Consider the following 18,616-nt stretch of genomic DNA (forward strand, 5'->3'; position numbering starts at 1 on the left):
GAGACTGGAGCTACATATTTGAGGGTTTGTAATGTTTCTCAAAAAAAGTTTATATCAACTTTACTAAGGGATAATGTCATACAATAAAATGCACTCCTTTTAAGTGAGCAGTTTAATGGATGCTGACAAATGTTTACTCTGATATAACCACCATCTTTATCAAGGTATAGACTATTCCATCTCCAAGAAAGTTATCTTATCCTCCTTTGCAGTCAGTCCCTATACCCAGCCCCATGCAACTGAAATGAGAGAGCTCCCTGACCCCCTTGTGGGATGTAAAGCAGGGGTGTGGCTCTTTTGTTTGGCCACCACACGCTCAAACCTCTTATGGGATGGAGAGCAGATGGGCAGGTGCAGGAGCCAGGGCAAGTGCTTTTGGGCTCTGGCCCCATAGTAGCATCTAGGGGTGGATGCCTGTGACTCCTAAAGCCCCAGTGGGCATATTACAGTGCTCTTTTAGCTCTGCTGTCTGCAGATGGCCTAAGTGTTAACCAGCTCAGTACCCTCTTGGTACCAAGGTTTTTGCCCAGCATCCAGGAAGAATCAGGTCACATGGACAAATTGAGGGACAGTAAATGTGGGGGATTTTATTGCCGGATGGAAATGGCTCTTGGTGGGATGGATGGAGCTGGAAAGGGAATGGAGTGGGAAGATGATCAACCATGGAGTTTGGCCATCTGCAGCCCATGTCCTCTCCGACCGTCCCCAGCTGAACTCCTCTCGATGGTCAGATCCTCCTCTTATCTCCTTCTTTGCTGCTGTGCTCTGCCGCTCTTTTGCTCCTCTGCTCTTTTGCTCATGGAGCCTGGGGTTTGGGGTTTATATGGGTACAGGATAGAATGATGTGACAGGCCAAAAGGCAACATTTGGGCACAAAACCAGGAATGCCTATTCCCATTTAGGGCCGCAGGTTTCCAGGCTTGAGGGTGGGGCCTTTGCTGGGGAACTGCCCTCTTTTATCCAGTACCTCCCTGCCTCCTGTCAGTATCACAACCACAGAGCTATTACTGTGGATTAGTTTCATCTTTTCTGGAGCTTTGTGTACTAGAATCATACATGAAGAACTATTTTGTCCTGGCTTCTTTCACTCAGCCTATGTGATTCACCCATGAGTTATGTGTTATATGTAGTTTATTCCTTTTTACTGCTGATTGGTATTTCATTGTATGGATATACCATTATTTGTTTAATCCATTTACCTTTTGGTGGACACTTGGTTTGTTTCCAGTTTTTTTTGGTATTACAAATGAAGGTGCTTTGAATATTTGTGTACAAGTCCTTTTGCAGATAAATGCTTTTATTTCTCCATGGTAAATACTTAGGAATATAGTTTTAAGAATCATTAACATTTAAAACAAAGATAAAACCTCAGATCCACACTGAGATACTACTTCACACCCACTAAGATGGCCATAATTTTTGAAAGTGTTGGCGAGGATGTGGAGAAGTTGGAATCCTCATACATTACTGGGGAGAATATAAAATGGTACAGCTGCTATGGAAAATAGTTTGGCAGTTCCTCAAAAAGTTAAACATAGAACTTCCATAGGACCCAGAAATTCCACTCCTAGGCATGTACCCAAAAGATTTGAACACAGGAATTTAAATAAAAACTTGTATATGAATGTTCATAGTAACACTACTCGTAATAGCCAAAAGATGAACACAATCCAAATTTCCATCAACAGGTGACTGGATAAACAAAATGGAATATATCCATACAGTGGAATATTATTCAGCAACGAAAAAAATGAAGTACTGAGACATGCCACAGCATGGATGAACCTTGAAAATATGCTAACTGAAAGAAACAGACACAAAAGACCACATATTATGTAATTCTATGTATATGAAATATACAGAATGGGGAAATTCACAGAGACAGAAAGCAGATTGGTGGTTGCCAGGGGTTGGGGGAAGAAAAGTGGGGAGGGATTGCTTAATGGCTACAGGATTTCTATTGAGGGGGATAAAAATGTTCTGGAACTAGAGAATGGCTATAGTTGCACAAAGTTGTGAATGTATGTAATGCCACTGAACTGTACACTTAAACATCGTTTAAAGATTACATTTTAGACCAGGTGCTGTGGCTCATGTCTGTAATCCAAGCACTTGAGGAGACCAAAGAAGGAAGATTGCTTGAGGCCGGGAGTTCAAGACCAGCCTGGGCAACATAGCAAGACCCATTCTCTACAAAAGAAAATTAGCCAGGAATAGTGGCATGTGCCTGCAGTCCCAGCTACTCAGGAGGCTGAGGTGGAAGGATCGTTTGAACTGAGGCGTTTGAGGCTGCAGTGAGCTATGACAGCACAGCTGTACTCCAGCTGGGGCAACAGAGCAAGACTTCATCTCTCAAAAAAATAATAATTAGGCTGGGCGTGGTGGCTCACGCCTGTTAATCCCAGTACTTTGGCAGGCCAAGGCAGCAGGATTGCTTGAGCCTGGGAGTTTGAGACCAGCCTGGACAATATAGTGAGATCTTGTCTCTACAATTTTTTTTTTTTTAATTAGCCAAGTGTGATACAAGTGTGTATAGCAGCATGCCTGTAGTCCCAAGTGTTTTGAAGGCTGAGGTGGGAGGATTGTTTGAGCCTGGAAAATGGAGGTTGCAGTGAGCTGAGATCACACCACTGCACTCCAGCCTGGGCGACAGAGCAAGACCTTGTCTCAAAAATAAATAAATAAATAAATTTTATGTTATGTATATTTTACCACAATAATTCTAAAAGATAAAGCCTTAGAGGGGTGTGAGAGGCTGGGGCAGTGTTTCCCACCCTCTGTAAAAGCTATTCCTTCATGCACTACAAATGAGGGTGGGCATGTCTGTCAGCTCAAATGTGGCCCTGAGCCTTCTGTGCAAGTCTCTGTACAGAGAGGAAGCTCCATCTTGCCATGAGAAAAAGTTAAGAGGCATGGCACTCCATCACTTAACATCAGGCCAGGGCCGTGCAGATTCCTGGGCTGAGAAACTTGACTTCACAAGAACAGTACATAAAAGAGAGCAGGAAGTTCTATTCAAACACCCACACTGTACCAAAAGGCAACCAGGGTGGCGATAGTTCAATATAGCTGTGGATGCATTTTAATCCCATCAGGCTGCCTCCAAAATTTTTCCTGCTCCAAAATGTGTTGGAAACACAAAAAGGCTGAGATCTACTTTCTTCATTTTTTGGAGTGAGAAGAGAGGATAGTCAAGGCGTGTGGAGAACACAGGGCTTTACTGAACAGGCAGAGAAAGAAAAACCAATCCACAGGGCAGGTGGGAGAGAGGGGTGAGAGAGAGAGGAAAGAGCCCAGGAGAGAGAGGACACAGAAACCAAGGGGAGAGAAGACATGGCTGGTAGTGTCATGCTGCATGGAAGTCACATTCAGCAGCCAAAACACGTGACAAAGGGAAGTCATCAGTGACCTTGGTATTTACAAGGTCAGTGCAGTAGGCCACGCAGAAGGCTGATCTTACTGGGCTGAGATATGGGAAGTACCTGAGGAAGTAGAGACCACACTTCGAGTGTATTTTTCAAAAACCTTGACCTAGAAGAGAAACAGACAGGGCTATGTCTAGAAGAGGAGCAAGAATCTAGAGAAAGTCGAGACTCTAACATGTTGTAGGGTAAGAAAAAAAGATCCAAGAGAGAAAAAAGTTTCAAGATTAAGGAAAGCAAGAGAATTGTAAATGGAGCAAGGAATTCTCTGAAATTCCTTCTTAAACCTGTTCTTTCAGAAACTGAGAAGAGATTTGCTAAAGAATATTTTACAATGTTTTTAAGAGCTTTGACCCTTCTAAGTAAATAACATAAAGTAGTATAGAAAGCCTGGATCTTGGAGACAAAAGACATAGATCTAAGCTGATTTGTCTATATCCACATCGCCAACTGGCTGTGCGATTTTCATCTTTCAGTAGTTTGTTAGATCCTTAACTCTTAGTTGTTTGAGGTGCAAGGCAGGTGCAGTCATTTCTGCTGTGCCTCAAAGTCATTATCAGAATACCTAGAGGTGAATTCTATGAAATTCTTTAAAGTGCAAACACTGCATTTTACTATGAAGGACCACAGAAATAAAAGAAACTACCTGTTTTACTGTATCGTATTTTTAATTAATCTGCACTCCAAAAACACCTACTGAAAAATAATTACTATTTAAAATAAGGACTGTAACTGCCAACTATTCTCACCTTGCAACCTCCAGCCTGTTATTTCAGAGTACTTCCCTTTATCTACACAAGGGCCACCTTTTTGCACACTGTGAGTACAAAGGACTGTCAAAGCAATGTAGGAACAAGGGGTGGTGTGCCTCCTGAGGCCGCTCCCTACTTCTCTCCAAGCCTGTTGCACTGCTAAGATTGCTTTTCTTCACCAGTCTTCTCTTGTCTCTTCTTTGCCAATATGGTCCATTATCCACAAGGCAAACTCTGCTCTCAGCTTCGTGGTGGAAATGGCCATTTGGTTAACAGTGAATGACAGTTTTCTAACAGTGATTGACAGTTTTCCCCTCCTTTGTCATAACGATCATCATCACAAGTGGAGGCCTTAGTCACTCTATTTGAGATGATGAAATGGGGGCTTAGAAGTGAATGGGCTGGCAACAGTCCCAGGGCTGGTGAGGAGCAGAGCTGTGAATGGAGATGAATCCTACTGTCTTGCCACCATGCCACAGGATGGTCATCTCACTGCCAGCACAGGGCTTGTTGCAAGGCACTTTCATTGAATGTGTGAGTGGACAAATGACTCATGAACATTTCAGCTTAGTCGTGCCCCCTGCACCCTCCATCCTGGTAAGAGCTATCCTGTCCTAATGGAAGCTCTTTTAAGAGGATTCTGTCCTCTTTCTGGCTTACTTGTTTGTGGTAATAGCACTTACACTCACTGATTCTCTCAAGCCAGGAAGCTTGGTCATCCTAGTCTTCTCCTTGATTTCTACCACCACCATCTGATCCATCACAAAACCATTGACCTTCTGCCTCCCAGACACCTTTCCCTGTTGGCCTGTGGAGCCACTGCTTTAGCTCAGGCCTGGTCTATTGCTGTCATCTCCAACATGATGTTATGGGCTCCAATGTTGTGTTCCCTCCTCCTAACTCTTCTCCACCCTGCAGCCATAATAATCTTTCTAAAGCAAAATTTTAATCATCTAACTCACCTGTTTAGAATTCCTCAACCACTCTCTTTTGAGCTCAAGATAAAGCCTAAGTAACTTAGTATCATCTACAAAGACCCCCAAGATTGGCTTCATCTCATCTTCTGACTCTGCCTCCCCACAACCACACTGTGCTGCTGCTGTCCCAGAGGGCTCGGAGCCCCTTACATTCACTTGACTCTGCCTTCCTCAAAGCCACTTCTTGTCCTGGTATACCTTTTCCCTCCTTATTTCCCGGCGAACATCTTATCCTTCAGTATCAACACTCACCTATTCTGAGAAAGCTTTCTGAACCCTCAAGGAAGACCAGGGCTCCATTTCTCAATATTTAACATCCTCATCCCCTTTGTTCTTAAGCACTTAGAGCATGACATTGTAACTTGTCTATTTGTCCATATCCTTAAGGGCAGAAATGGTGCCATTGTCCCAGTACCACCAGCACTGAACAAAATAAGCTTCACATAACAAGTCAGCACTCAATAAATCTTGAATTGATGAATAAGTTAACAACAGAGTATCTAATCCTCTTTTTCTTGCCTGTCCAGGGAAAATTCTACACCAGAAAGACTACAGCTTAGAGGCGATAAATCAACAAAAGTGGATGCTTTACTTCTCTCTTGGTGAGAAAGGACTCTAGCTTCAACCTCATGGTGTGAAGTCATGGAGCCCTTTAGAACAGAATGATAGAATAAGAAAGCAAACAGTTTTTGAGCAATCCTGACTTGGCTCTCTTTGTAGCTTTGCTTTTTTTTTTTTTTTTTTTTTAAATAGTGGGGCAAACTTCTGAACAATCATCACACACATTTCAAATATGAAAACAAAAAGTAGTTCAAGGCTAAATAGACATGCTTTAAAATTTTTTGCCATTTTGGGCTATCTGTGCTCATACTCCCTAAATAGAGTCACATTGTTTACAGGGATGATCAAGGATAGATTGTTCTCAAAAGTCCTGGAGTTCTGCACATTAGGATAACACAAGGTGGCATGTGACATGGTGATAAATTGCCACTTACTGACAACGAGGAACAGTGATGACTTCTGTATCTAGTCAACCAGGTGACATAGCTGGGCCTTGGTCAGTCAATTCTCAAAAAAGAGAGACTCATCTTCCATCCACATCTAGAGGGTAACAAGTTCAAATACAAGATTAGCCGTGTTTCCCTGTCATTAAAGAGACTATTTCTTTTTATTTTTCAATGCTGGCATTTCTTGACCACAGAAAGGTTGAAGAAAGACATTGTGTCGTGTAGAAAAAAAAGAATAGCATGCTTGTCTAATGGCATTGCCTACCAGTTTTCTATAGCTTAGTAAGAATAAAAGACTGGGTCTTAAAAACACGAAAAGAGATGATCATAAATCAAAGTACACCTTAATCAGCTTAACGTATTAATCCTTCTTGGCTATTCAAGAGAAATAGTCAGGAAGCACTTAGTGAAAATGGGGGAAGGCATGAGCCTGGAAAAGCTTGCTGAAGAATGAAATACCAGCCGGATTGTTTTACCAAAGGCCATGTGATCCAGCTCAGAAAAAAAAATGCATATAATTTTAGGGTGCAACTCCCATACATCTCCACACAGCCAAAATCTGCATTATAATATAGAAGATGTAAATGGGCAGAAAATATACTTGCAAGTTCCTTGAGGACCATAAAGAACTGCTCATTGTCTTGGAGAGGAAAGGAACTGGAGGGGTGGGGGTGTCAGAGGCGTTTGAACCAGAGCAACTCCATCTTGAATAGGAGCTGGTTAAAGTAAGGCTGAGACCTACTGGGCTGCATTCCCAGATAGTTAGGCATTCTAAGTCACAGGATGAGATAGGAGGTTGGCACAAGATACAGGCCATAAAGCTGGCCCAAACCCACCAAAACCAAAATGGCGACGAGAGTAAACTCTGGTCGTCCTCACTGCTACACTCCCACCAGTGCCATGACAGTTTACGAATGCCATGGCAACGTCAGGAAATTACCCTATATGGTCTAAAAAAAGGGGAAGCATGAATAATCCACCCATTGTTCAGCATATAATCAAGAAATAACCACAAAAATGGGCAACCAGCAGCCCTTGGGGCTGCTGTGTCTATGGAGTAGCCATTCTTTATTCCTTTACTTTCTTAATAAATTGCTTTCACTTTACTCTGTGGACTTGGCCTAATTTCTTTCTTGCCTGAGATCCAAGAACCCTCTCTTGGGGTCTGGATTGGGACCTCTTTCTGGTAAGAGGGGGAAGCTACCATCTCAGAGTAATAATAATAATAGCTAATATTTATTAAACATTTTCTACCTATGCTTACCAGTGCCTATAGGCACTGCTCTAAGCACTTTACTTGTGTCAATTCACTTCATTCTTACAATAACAATTAATCTTACTTTCTGGCCTCTGCTCTTAGCCACGCTATCTCTGAGACCAGAACTTGGTGGGATCTTCCAGGTGTGGGCAAACAATTGCACTGTGGCAACTCCATTAACAGCCCCCTTTCCTTCTTTTGATTTAAATAGAAAAAGAAAAAAGTTTTATTCAAGTTTCCTTTTATTTTGCTTTTAATGCTAAAGGAATATATGGTCCTTGGTTCCCTGTTGAGATAATTTGGAAAATACAGAAAATTACCAAGAATAAAATTACAAATCACTCACAATTCTTCTACAACACAAATAACCACAGATAATACTTCAGTGCATTTCTCTGAAACACATGAACACAGACCCATCTATATGACATATGTATACACCCATGTTCTGCTTTTTTCACTTAACATCATATCATGAGCAAGTTTCCTTGTCATTACACAGTTCAGTGGAAAGAGTGAAGGGACCCAGGAAGCTGAAGGTTTGTTGTATGGTTCACTCCTCCTTTGATGGTTCAACCTGGGAGTGACATTACTTTTGAGGGCACCTTGATTTCAAAATCTGGTGTTTATTTGTTGTTAGATTGAGGACTAGCACCCATTTGTGAATGGAAAGTCTGCATCTGTAAAATAAGATGACATTTCACTAGAGGTCAAATCACAAGGAAGCAAAGAGGAGATGGGCATGGAGCTCAGTTATGGCAGAATCGAATTCGCCCTGCTCTTTCTCTTGACTGAGGGACAGCACTGAACCCCAGCTGAGCAGCAGAACGTAGGAGGAAGGCTTGATGTAGCTCTTGTTTTGCTCACCTCTGTTATCTACACTTTAAAGGCCTATTAACTGCCTTTCAGTTGCTATCTAAAGGAGATGGAGGCTTCTTAGGGCTCTTCAATCAACTCCTCTTTCAGAGAAAGAATGAAAGGGAACACCTGGGTACTTTGACACATGTAAAATAACAGTGCATACATGCTGTCCTGTCTTTGTCAGCCCAGTAAAATGCTTTTTTGAGTAGCTGGATTTCCTAGTGACAAACTTACACAAGGAGTTTTCAAATAATACTTATCTTGGGAGAAATATTATGTTAGCTGTCTCTTTCCTTGATTCAGTTTGACAGATTCCTTCCCTCTACAATTTATCTCATTACTGCATTTTGCGTTAATTTTTTTTTTTTAATCAACAGTTAAACTAGATTTCTAAGGACCCAGGAATTTAGCCGTCTGGCGCTTGGTAAACCATTCCAGTGGATCTTTTGTTCTAAAGTCTTCAAATTGAATCAGTGAAACATGGACAGAAATACTATCTGTGTGTGTGTGTGGTACCTGCTGCCTTCCTAAGATAAAATGTCATTTCTTATAGGTGCTGAGATTGAGATAGATAGACTTGAGCACAGAAACCTTGATTTCTAGAATTCACAGGACTAGTTGATAGAGTTATTGAATCACAGATAAAGATAAGATTAATCCAGATCAATCTATTAATTTATTCCATCTACTGTTTTATTTCTCTAATTCCAATGAAAGATGCCACTGAAGTAGTTTGGATAATTTAGTGAAGGAACGACAGGATTGTTTTCATTTTTCAAAAATGTATTTTTTATTTTTTATTTTTGAGACAGAGTCTCACTCTCACCCGGGCTGGAGTGCAGTGATGAGATCACGGCTCACTACAGCCTTGACCTCCTGGGCTTGAGCAATCCTCCTACCTCAGCTTTCCAATTAGCTGGCACTACAGGCTCACCATGTCTGGCTAATTTAAAATATTTTTTTGGTAGAGACAAGGTCCACGACATAGCCCAGGCTGGTCTCAAAACTCCTGAGCTCAAGCCATCCTCCAGCCTTGGCCTCCTAAATTATTGGGATTACAGGGATGAGCCACCATTTAAAAACTGATTTTAAAATATCAAAGATAATGCACCTATTTTAACCATAGTGCTAAAATTCTTATATGAAAAACAGAATTTCCTTGCTTCGGTTTCCCCCTTCCTCTTCTGCTGAGGCAACTTTCATACGCGTCCGTGTGAAGAGACCACCAAACAGGCTTTGTGTGAGCAACATGGCTGTTTATTTCACCTGGGGGCAGGCGGGCTGAGTCCGAAAAGAGAGTCAGCAAAGGGTGGTGGATTATCATTAGTTCTTATAGGTTTTGAGATAGGTGGTGAAGTTAAGAGCAATGTTTTGCGGGCAGGGGTGGATCTCACAAAGTACATTCTCAAGGGTGGGGAGAATTACAAAGTACATTGATCAGTTAGGGTGGGGCAGAAACAAATCCCAATGGTAGAATGTCATCAGTTAAGGCTATTTTTACTTCTTTTGTGGATCTTCAGTTACTTTAGGCCATCTGGATGTATACGTGCAAGTCACAGGGGATGCAATGGCTTGGCTTGGACTCAGAGGCCTGACAGCAACCACTCTCTATTTTTGTTTTTTTCTTTTGTTGTCTGCATCTATGTGTTTATAAATATGCATAAACTTCTATTTCTCCATCGTTTCTCAAACATTTTAGACGTTATCATCTAACTTGTATCATGATAGACGAAGATTTGCTTTCGTAATTGCTTAAATGTTTTTTTTTATTTTTGAGACAGGATCTTGCTCTGTCACCCAGGTTGGAGTGCAGTGGTGTTATCATAGCTCACCGTAACCTTGAATTCTGCATTCAAGCGATTCTCCCACTTCATCTTCCCAAGTAGTTAGGACTACAGGTGCACACCACGACAGCTGACTATTTTTTTTTTTTTTTTTTTTGAGACAGAGTCTCGCTCTGTTGCCCAGGCTGGAGTGCAGTGGTGTGATCTTGACTCACTGCAACCTCCGCCTCCCAGGTTCAAGCAGTTCTCCTGCTTCAGCCTCCAGAGTAGCTGGGACTACAAGTGCACACCACCACACCCAGCTAATTTTTGTATTTTTAGTAAGATGGGGTTTCATCATATTGGTCAGGCTGGTCTTGAAGTCCTGGCCTTATGATCTGCCTGCCTCGGCCTCCCAAAGTGTTGGGATTACAGGTGTGAGCCACTGTGCCTGGCCAGCTGGCTAATTTTTTAACTTTTTGTAGAGATGAGGTTTCACTATTTTGCCCAGGCTGGTCTCAAACTCCTGGGCTCAAGAGATCCTCCTGCCCTGGCCCCTCAAAGCATTGGGATTACAGGTGTGAGCCACTGCTCCCTGGCTTGTAATTGGTTCATTTATTTAAATTGGCATAGTTTTATTTGGATCTATTGCTAAATTTTCTTCCACCCCTAGTTTTACAGTGTAAATTTCAAATAATCTATCCATTATTTTCTCCTACTCTAAACTGGGCTGGGTGCTCCCTAGGCCTGCTAAACAGCTGCCATCCTGGTGGAATGGGAAATTTCCTTATCCCCCTGGCAGAACTTGTGACAGAGCATGGCTCTCTTCTTTGGTGCCCCCCTGCTCAAACCCCTACAGGTAGCATGCAGACAGGCAGGTCATGGGAAGCATGGGCTCCAACTCCATGGCAGTGTCTAGGGTTGAGTGTTTACAACTCCTGAAGCCCCAGTGGGCATGTGTTAACAGTGTGCTCTTTCAATTTTGCTGTCCACAGGCAGCTTGTGTTAATCAGCTCAATTAGACCCTCTGCCTTATTGCAAGGACAGAGGGCTTTCTGTGTCCTGGGTTCTTGCCCTAGTGTACTGGAAAAATTGAATCACACGTGGGCTTGAAGGATGGGTACAAGGTTTTATTGAGTTTTGTTGTCCTTTACTGGTGGAAGTAGCTCTTGGTGAGATGGATGGGGAGGCTAAAAGGGGGATGGAGTGGGAAGGTGATCTTCCCTGGAATCAGGCCGCCCAGAGGCCAGACTTTCCTCCAACCGCCCCCCAATGAATTCCATGTCGCCTGCCATCGATGGCCTCCAAGTATCTGCTGGTGCCTGTTGGTGTGCTCTTCTGCTCCTCTGCTCCTCTGGATGTCCAGCTGCTTGTGTCTATGCCTGTTACTGCCTTGAGTTTTTATAGACACAGGATGGGGGGCGTAGCAGGTCACAGTAGTCTTCGAAAATGCAACATTTGGGCACAAAAACTGGAGTGCCTGCTCTCACTTAGGTCCGTGGGCACAAGCCCGAGGGTGGAATCCTCGCTAGGGACCCTGCCCTTCTCTACCCAGCACTTCCCTGTCTCCCTCCCATATCACTGGGAACTCCCTCATCCTTCCTCCCATGTTGGCTCCCCTGTTTCCTAAATTCCACATTCTCTTTTTTCTTAGTTTCTTCCCAGGAACATTTTCCAACAGTTGAGATTCTCTATAAACTTGATTATTCATTTTTCCAGGTGTAGAACTCATGTTCCTGAGAATTTTTTTTTTTTTTTTTTTTTTTGAGACGGAGTCTTGCTCTGTCCCCCAGGCTGGAGTGCAGTGGTGCAATCTCAGCTCACTGCAAGCTCCGCCTCCCAGGTTCACGCCATTCTCTTGCCTCAGCCTCCCAAGTAGCTGGGACTACAGGCACCTGTCACCATGCCTGGCTAATTTTTTGTATTTTTAGTAGAGACGGGGTTTCACCGTGTTAGCCAGGATGGTCTCGATCTCTTGACCTTGTGATCCACCCACCTCGGCCTCCCAAAATGCTGGGATTACAGGCGTGAGCCACAGCACCCGGCCATTCCTGAGAATTTTAACGGTGCTGTTCCACTATCTTCTAGCTCCCAGGGGTGCTGCTGAGAGTCCCTTGCCATCCTTAGCCCTGATCCACTGTTTGTGAACTTAGCCTGGATCTTCTCTTTGTGTCCAACAATCTGAAATCTTATAAGGATGGGCCTTGGTGGGATCCTTTCTCATTCATTATGCTTGATCCTTGGCAGTCCATCCATCTGGAAATATATTTTCCTTATATGAATTCTGAGTAATTTCCTCCTGTCCATTTTCTCTAGTCACTCTCCACAGACTTCCTGTTAACCAGAAATGAGACCCTGTAATAAAGACTGCTATTGCCTACCTAAATATATTTATATCCTCCCTTTCTTCTTTAGTAGGAAAACACTTATTAGTTGGCTGTGGTAAAGTACCCAGATAAAAGAATACATTTCCCAGACTCCTTTGCAGCTAGAGGGAACCAGATTACTGTTCTGGCCAATAAGACATCAGTGGAGGTATTGGTATAAGATTTCTTGGAAAATTGCTTTTGGCACTGACTTGGCCAGCTGTCCCTCTGTCCTGCCTGGCTTCCTCTTTCCTGATACTGGAATGCAGACAGGATGGCCAGAGCTCCAGCATACTTTAGACTATGATGTGAATTTGAGGATAGAAGCCACATGCTGAAAAAGACAGAATAAAAAGATAGAGGCAATCTCTCTGGAGCTGCCATATTAACCTTAGCTTGCCTATCTCCATTTAAGAGAGAATAAATCCTTGTGCATTGAAGCCACTATAATCTTTGGTTTTCTGTTATATGTACCCAAACCTAAGCTTTCTGACACAGACCTCCTAGACTGATACTCTAATTTTAATATTGTTGGTTGAGCACAGTGGCTTATTCCTGTAATCCCAGCACTTTGGGAGTTTGAGGCAGGAGGATCACTTGAGCCCAGGAGATTGAAACCAGCCTGGGCAACACAGTGAGACCCCATATCTACAAATAATAAAAAAAATTAGCTGGGCATGGTGGTACATGCCTGTAACCCCAGCTACTTGGGAGACTGAGGTGAGAGGATTGCTGAAGCCTGGGAGGTTGAGGCTGCAGTGAGACATGATTGTGCTACTGCACTCCAGCTCAGGTGACAGGGTGAGACCCTGTCTCAAAAATAAAAATATTAATAGTTTTAATATTATTTTCTCTGATTTGCTTTTTGGTGAACTTTCTTGGACTCTTACTCGACATTTTCTTCTTTGGTTTGGCTTTCAGTTTTATATAATTTTCCAGGGTTCTTTGTTTTGTGATTGCTCTTATCTCATAGATGCAATATCTTCTCTTACCACTGTTTTTTGTTTATGGAGAAGTTTTCTATTTCCAGCACTGTTTCTGGCCTCCAAGTTCCTTTTTGTTATTTGCTTGTATCTCTGTTTTGCATGTTAGAAGCTTTCCCCAAATACCAGGTAATCTTTCATTGCCAATTATATTGAAAAAGTCCATTCTTCGGTTGGAAGCTCCATGTCCCTGGATGAGCCTTGTTGATTGGTAGGCTCCTAGCGGGGAAAAGGAAGTTGACAGTCCTTTACTGGATAATCCCCTGATGTCAACATTTGAAGATGTTTTTCGCTAAGTCTATTGAGTTTTTCCAGAGAAGAATCTTCTAACCTCCCATGGGAGTATAGTCAACCTGATTGTGGAAATGCTGGGATCTGAGCAGGAGAGTGATACCTTACTGTTCAGTATGCAGATTTATAATCCTGCAATTTTCAGTCCCTCACTCTCTCCTCACCCCTCCATGGGGCCTGTTGTCCCAGTGCTAAAATTTCTCTGGTTGACTTCTTGGTTACTAAAAAACAAAAAGTAACAAAATTAGATATTGTTGACTGCACTCTCTTGACTTGGCTCTGGAAGTTAGTGAACAATGATTTCACATGAAATTTCTAGAATGTACTTGGTAGGTAGAATGTGGACAGGTTTTCTCTCCCCACCCAAAGATATAAATAAGCCATAAAATAAAGAAATTGGGACAAAGACCCATAGCAAAAGGCATGTGTGCCATCTCTCCATCTGCCATTGGCACATGCCAGATGGGCTGCAGGCAGTTGCCTTCTTCCTTCTTCCATATAACTATAGGCTCAGCAATTCCCTTGCTGCTTCCTTTGTGGGTTAAGAGAGAAGGATGGAGAAACCAAAGTTATAGTTCTCACATTTCATGTGTGTAATGCTACTGATGTTTGCAATTGTAGTCAGCTTTCCATTATATTTGCCAATGAAAGTAGGTCATGACATAGTGATACTCAGGTCACAGAAATGTGAACTGAGGAGAAATGACATGATGACAATAGTAAGAATAGCTGGCCAGGCATGGTGGTTCATGCCTGTAATCTTAGCACTTTGGGAGACCAAGACAAGAGGATCATTTGAGGCCAGGAGTTCGAGACCAGCCTGAGCAACTTAGTGAGACCTATCTGTACAAAAAATAAAATAATTAGCTGGGTGTAATGGCTGTGTGCCTGTAGTCTTGGCTACTTGGGAGGCTAGGGTGGGAGGATTACTTGAGCCCAGGAGTTCAAGGATGCAGTGAGCTATGATTGTGCCTGGGCAACAGAGAGAGACCTTCTGTCTAAAAAAAAAAAGACTAGCTAATTGCTTGATAGTATATACACATTACTCATTTAATTAGTACAGCAATACTATGAAGTACACACTATTATAATTATCTCTGTTTGTCAAGTGACAAAAATGTGGTGCAAAGAGCTTAAGTAACTTGCTCAAAACCATACTGTGGACAGTGGAAGATCTGGGATTTAAAAAAAAGTCTGTTTGTCTACATTCGCTGCACAAAGGCTCTGTAATGTGTTTTATTCTTATCATTTTGTTCTTTTTTAATCATTTGTCAGACATTAAAAATCTGTTGTATGTTTTTCTAGATTTCTTATCCATATGCTAATATTTATATTTTTGAAATTGGGATATAATTTTATCTTGGTTATGTTTTAAAGTAAAATAATGATGTTTTATAATAACTACCCAGAAATTCATTCATTTGTGAAATATCAATAGATCACCCTCTTTGTGCAGGGAACTGTGCTAGTCTCTGGGTAGGATAAACCCCATGGTATTCCTTCTCTCTTAGTCTTTAAATTTAGTAGTTTGCAGACACGCATTCTACCTATTAAGGAATGAAACCAACTATCAAGATACTAGCTTGAAATTTTTTAAAGTGGCTTAAGAGCATCTCTCATTAAAGAATTTTCAAACAAGCTGAAGACCCTATCTGACTGAGCCCATGTAATAGAGAGTCACATGTAGAATTAAATGTCAAAGCCTAAACTTTGGTCTCTGTCTTAATTTGCAGTACTGCTATGAACCTTGTTTTTCTCATGTAGAAAATAGGGATAATAAGAAAGCTAGCCTCTGTACAGTTATGATAAAGAAATGAGAGAATACACATGAAGCATAAGTGAAATGCATTGCAGAACCATATCGTCTTGGTGTTAATTAGATAAATGAATTAGTGCAATGAGAAAATTCTAAGCAGTTGAGGAGGCAACAGCTAATTAACCAAACAAATAATCCACTTCTCCTTTTTTAAAAAGGCACAAGTACTTGCTTAGGATTGGAACTGCTGGGCTTCCATCTTGATAATACAGTTATGGTTGCTTGGTGGGGTATAGATTTGCAAATAATAATTCAAAAACCATGTAAGCTTGGGTGCTTTAGGAGGTTGAACTCAATTAATCCAAGAATTTTTATTCCTTCCTCACCCATCCTCCAGTATCAAGTTTTACTTGGTTGAGGTAACTGTGGCAAGTAAAAATTTGCAAAGTTGCTGGGCTGTTGCTGGGTTTTGAATTCATTGAGGGGTAGGAGGATATGGCATGGAATCCAGTGAATAGTCAGGATTTCTCTTTATCTCTCCTTTTAAGGAAACAGGGCAGGAGAAAAGATGTTTGGAGCAATCCAAAGTCTTCAGGATTGGCTATTGGGCAGCACTCTGGTGATTTCAGCACAAATGAATCAGAGACATTATTGCAATTATCCATAAATTGCACTTAATTTAAAGCTTGATGAACAAAAATGATTATGTCAGGTTTTATATAACTCTGAAGACAAGACTGAGGGAAGGAAAAGCAAATCGAAGCACTATTCAAGCTCAGAACATTAACTCATTGCATTCTATCAAGGATTTTTCTCCTTGGAATTACTGGGGAGAAAAACTGGGAGAAAGAGAGAGGCAGAGGATGGAAATCTGTATTGTGTCCCTATATGAATTTGAAAAAGAAAATGTTCCCTAGAGACTGAGCTTCAAATGCTGCCCAATTTGACATTGACCAATTCTCCTGGGACATCTACTGCACTATCTGGGAATAAAAAGTGTATTCTAGAATACTTTTATGAACCCCTAAGATCACAAGTACTTGCTGGCACCATGATGTGTAAGGAAACAATAAGTCAAGAAGTCTAACCTTCCTCTTTCTTCCTGGGTATCTTATTATCCTCCCTCTGAACACCTTAGCCAAGGCTCCCAGCTCTGACATCCATTTTTATTTTGCTACTATTGCTGTTTGGCGGCCCTCAGAAGATGGAATCATGGTTCATTTTTGGTTTCAGTAATGACAGGTTTTGCCATTTCTCACCACACCTTTCCAGGAGTTTTTAAAGAAATTGTCGCAGGTTAAATAACCATGGGCTAGCACCTTAATGCACTCGTGTTGGCAGCTGCTCTTTTTCCAGCTTAGAAAGTGAACAGTTCTCTCTCTCCCCTTCACAAGAGCATTTGAGAATATCTTCTGTATGGTCAGGTAATGCCAAATTTAAAAAAAAATCCCTAGAAGAGGTGATGAGAGAGAATCCATCTTTGCTCTAAAATTGAAAGTTTTTCAGATTTAATAAACTTAAACAGAAGGTAAAAATCTCATTAGTCCATAAAAAATCTCTTCCTCTTCTCTTTAAGAAGGGATTGAGGTTGCCCAGGGAACGATCCCTAAAGAAGCTTAGTGTCCTGGCCTAAGGAAGCCCCATCCCCACAAAGCAGGCTCTGCATCTGCCTCAAATTTCCACAATATCCTCATAAAGAATTTTGAAAGCTCTCCCTGGGACTGTTTTACTGGGTGGGACTAGGGAAAACCATAGGTTTTGGAATCTTAAACCCTGAGTTCATGTCCCGGCTGCCACCTACCTGAGGTGGGATCTCAGGCAAGTAACTTAGCCATTGGGTAAGTTTCCCTTGTCCTTATCTGGATTTCTGGGCTTGATGACAGTACTAATACCCAATTATTTCATAAAGCTGAGTGTGAAGCACAGTAACACTTACGAGGACACTTGCGTATAGCAGGTGCCCAATTAATTGTTGTTACCTCATTTAACTGCACACTCAACATCTCCATGGGATGTTTCATAAGCATCTCAAACACAGCATGATCTAAAGGGAACTCTTAGTTCCCAAGTCCTACCCCCTTCCACCAGGCCCTCCCCGAAGTGATCCACCTTAGTCCTCTCTATGCTAGCAAATGGAGCTGCCAGCCCACCAGAATGATTTTGACTCCTCTTTCTCTTAACCCTTATAATGAATCAAAATCAAGCCCCGTTAGTTCTGTCTTCACAACTTACCCCAATCCCACCACTTTTTCTGCTGTTTACCACCCTGGTCTGAGCCACCATCTTCTTTTGCCTGGATTACTGCAATAGCCTCCCAACTGGTCTCTCTGCCTCCACTTTTAACCTCTGTACAGTCCATTCTTTACACAGCTGCAAAGTGGTCTTTTTAAAAGGTAAATCAGATCAAGTCACCTGCCTGAGTAAAACCCTCCAATGCCTTCCAAACTTTCCTCCACAGCTCACAAGACCCTACACATTCCTGCCTCTCTGACTTCATGTCTTACTTCCTGGCTTATTATGCTCAACTCACTGCCGTACTTGAGGCTTGCTTGCATCTCAGGGCATTTGCATGTGCTGTTCCCAGCCTGGAACACTCTTTGTCAGATCTTTGTGTGGTTGGTTCATCCTTATTATTCAGGACTCTGCTCAATTATTTCCTCCTCAAAGAAGTTTTTTTGACTTCCAATCTGTAGTCACTAGGGTCATTCTCTAGTTACTATCTGTAATTCTTTTTAATTTTTTCATGGTATTTATCATTATCTGAAATAATAATAATAAAAAAACCCAAACAACCAAATACTCCTACTTCGCTATCCACTGGCTCAAATTTTAGCCAAAATAGGGCAAGCTGCCATCTGCCTTTCCCAGCAGTATGGTGGGATAGGAAGAACTTGGGCAGTAGAGTCAGATAGGCCTGGGTTTTATCTTGGTCTACCTTTTCCTTAATCTCTTTGAACTCAGCGCCCTAATCTATAAACAGAGATGCTAAGAGCTACTTCATAGGGCTGTCTGAGGAGCCAAGGAACTAGCATATGCAAAACAGCTCAATCCTTGATGCATGGAAGCTGCTTAATACATATTAGTTTCCCTTGACCTCATGATAATAATGGAGGCATAAGAAAGCTTTTGGCTGCAAGTAACAGAAAACAAAATAGACAGGCTTAAACTATTAGAGGTTAA

At 41.9% G+C, this 18,616-nt stretch overlaps 1 protein-coding gene across 9 annotated transcripts in view; it reads right to left on the reverse strand.

Moving 5' to 3' along the window:
* WIPF3 (WAS/WASL interacting protein family member 3) overlaps positions 1-18,616 on the reverse strand; it is a 197,646-nt gene that overhangs the window by 126,225 nt on the left and 52,805 nt on the right. For all 9 annotated transcript variants that reach the window (XM_054560582.2, XM_054560578.2, XM_054560581.2 and 6 more), the window contains one exon: positions 6,147-6,252. The gene's annotated coding sequence lies outside the window, so the exon portion shown is untranslated. The remainder of the gene's footprint in view (positions 1-6,146; positions 6,253-18,616) is intronic.

Source organism: Pongo abelii, chromosome 6, assembly GCF_028885655.2.
Source record: "Pongo abelii isolate AG06213 chromosome 6, NHGRI_mPonAbe1-v2.0_pri, whole genome shotgun sequence".
Taxonomy (NCBI): Eukaryota; Metazoa; Chordata; class Mammalia; order Primates; family Hominidae; genus Pongo; species Pongo abelii.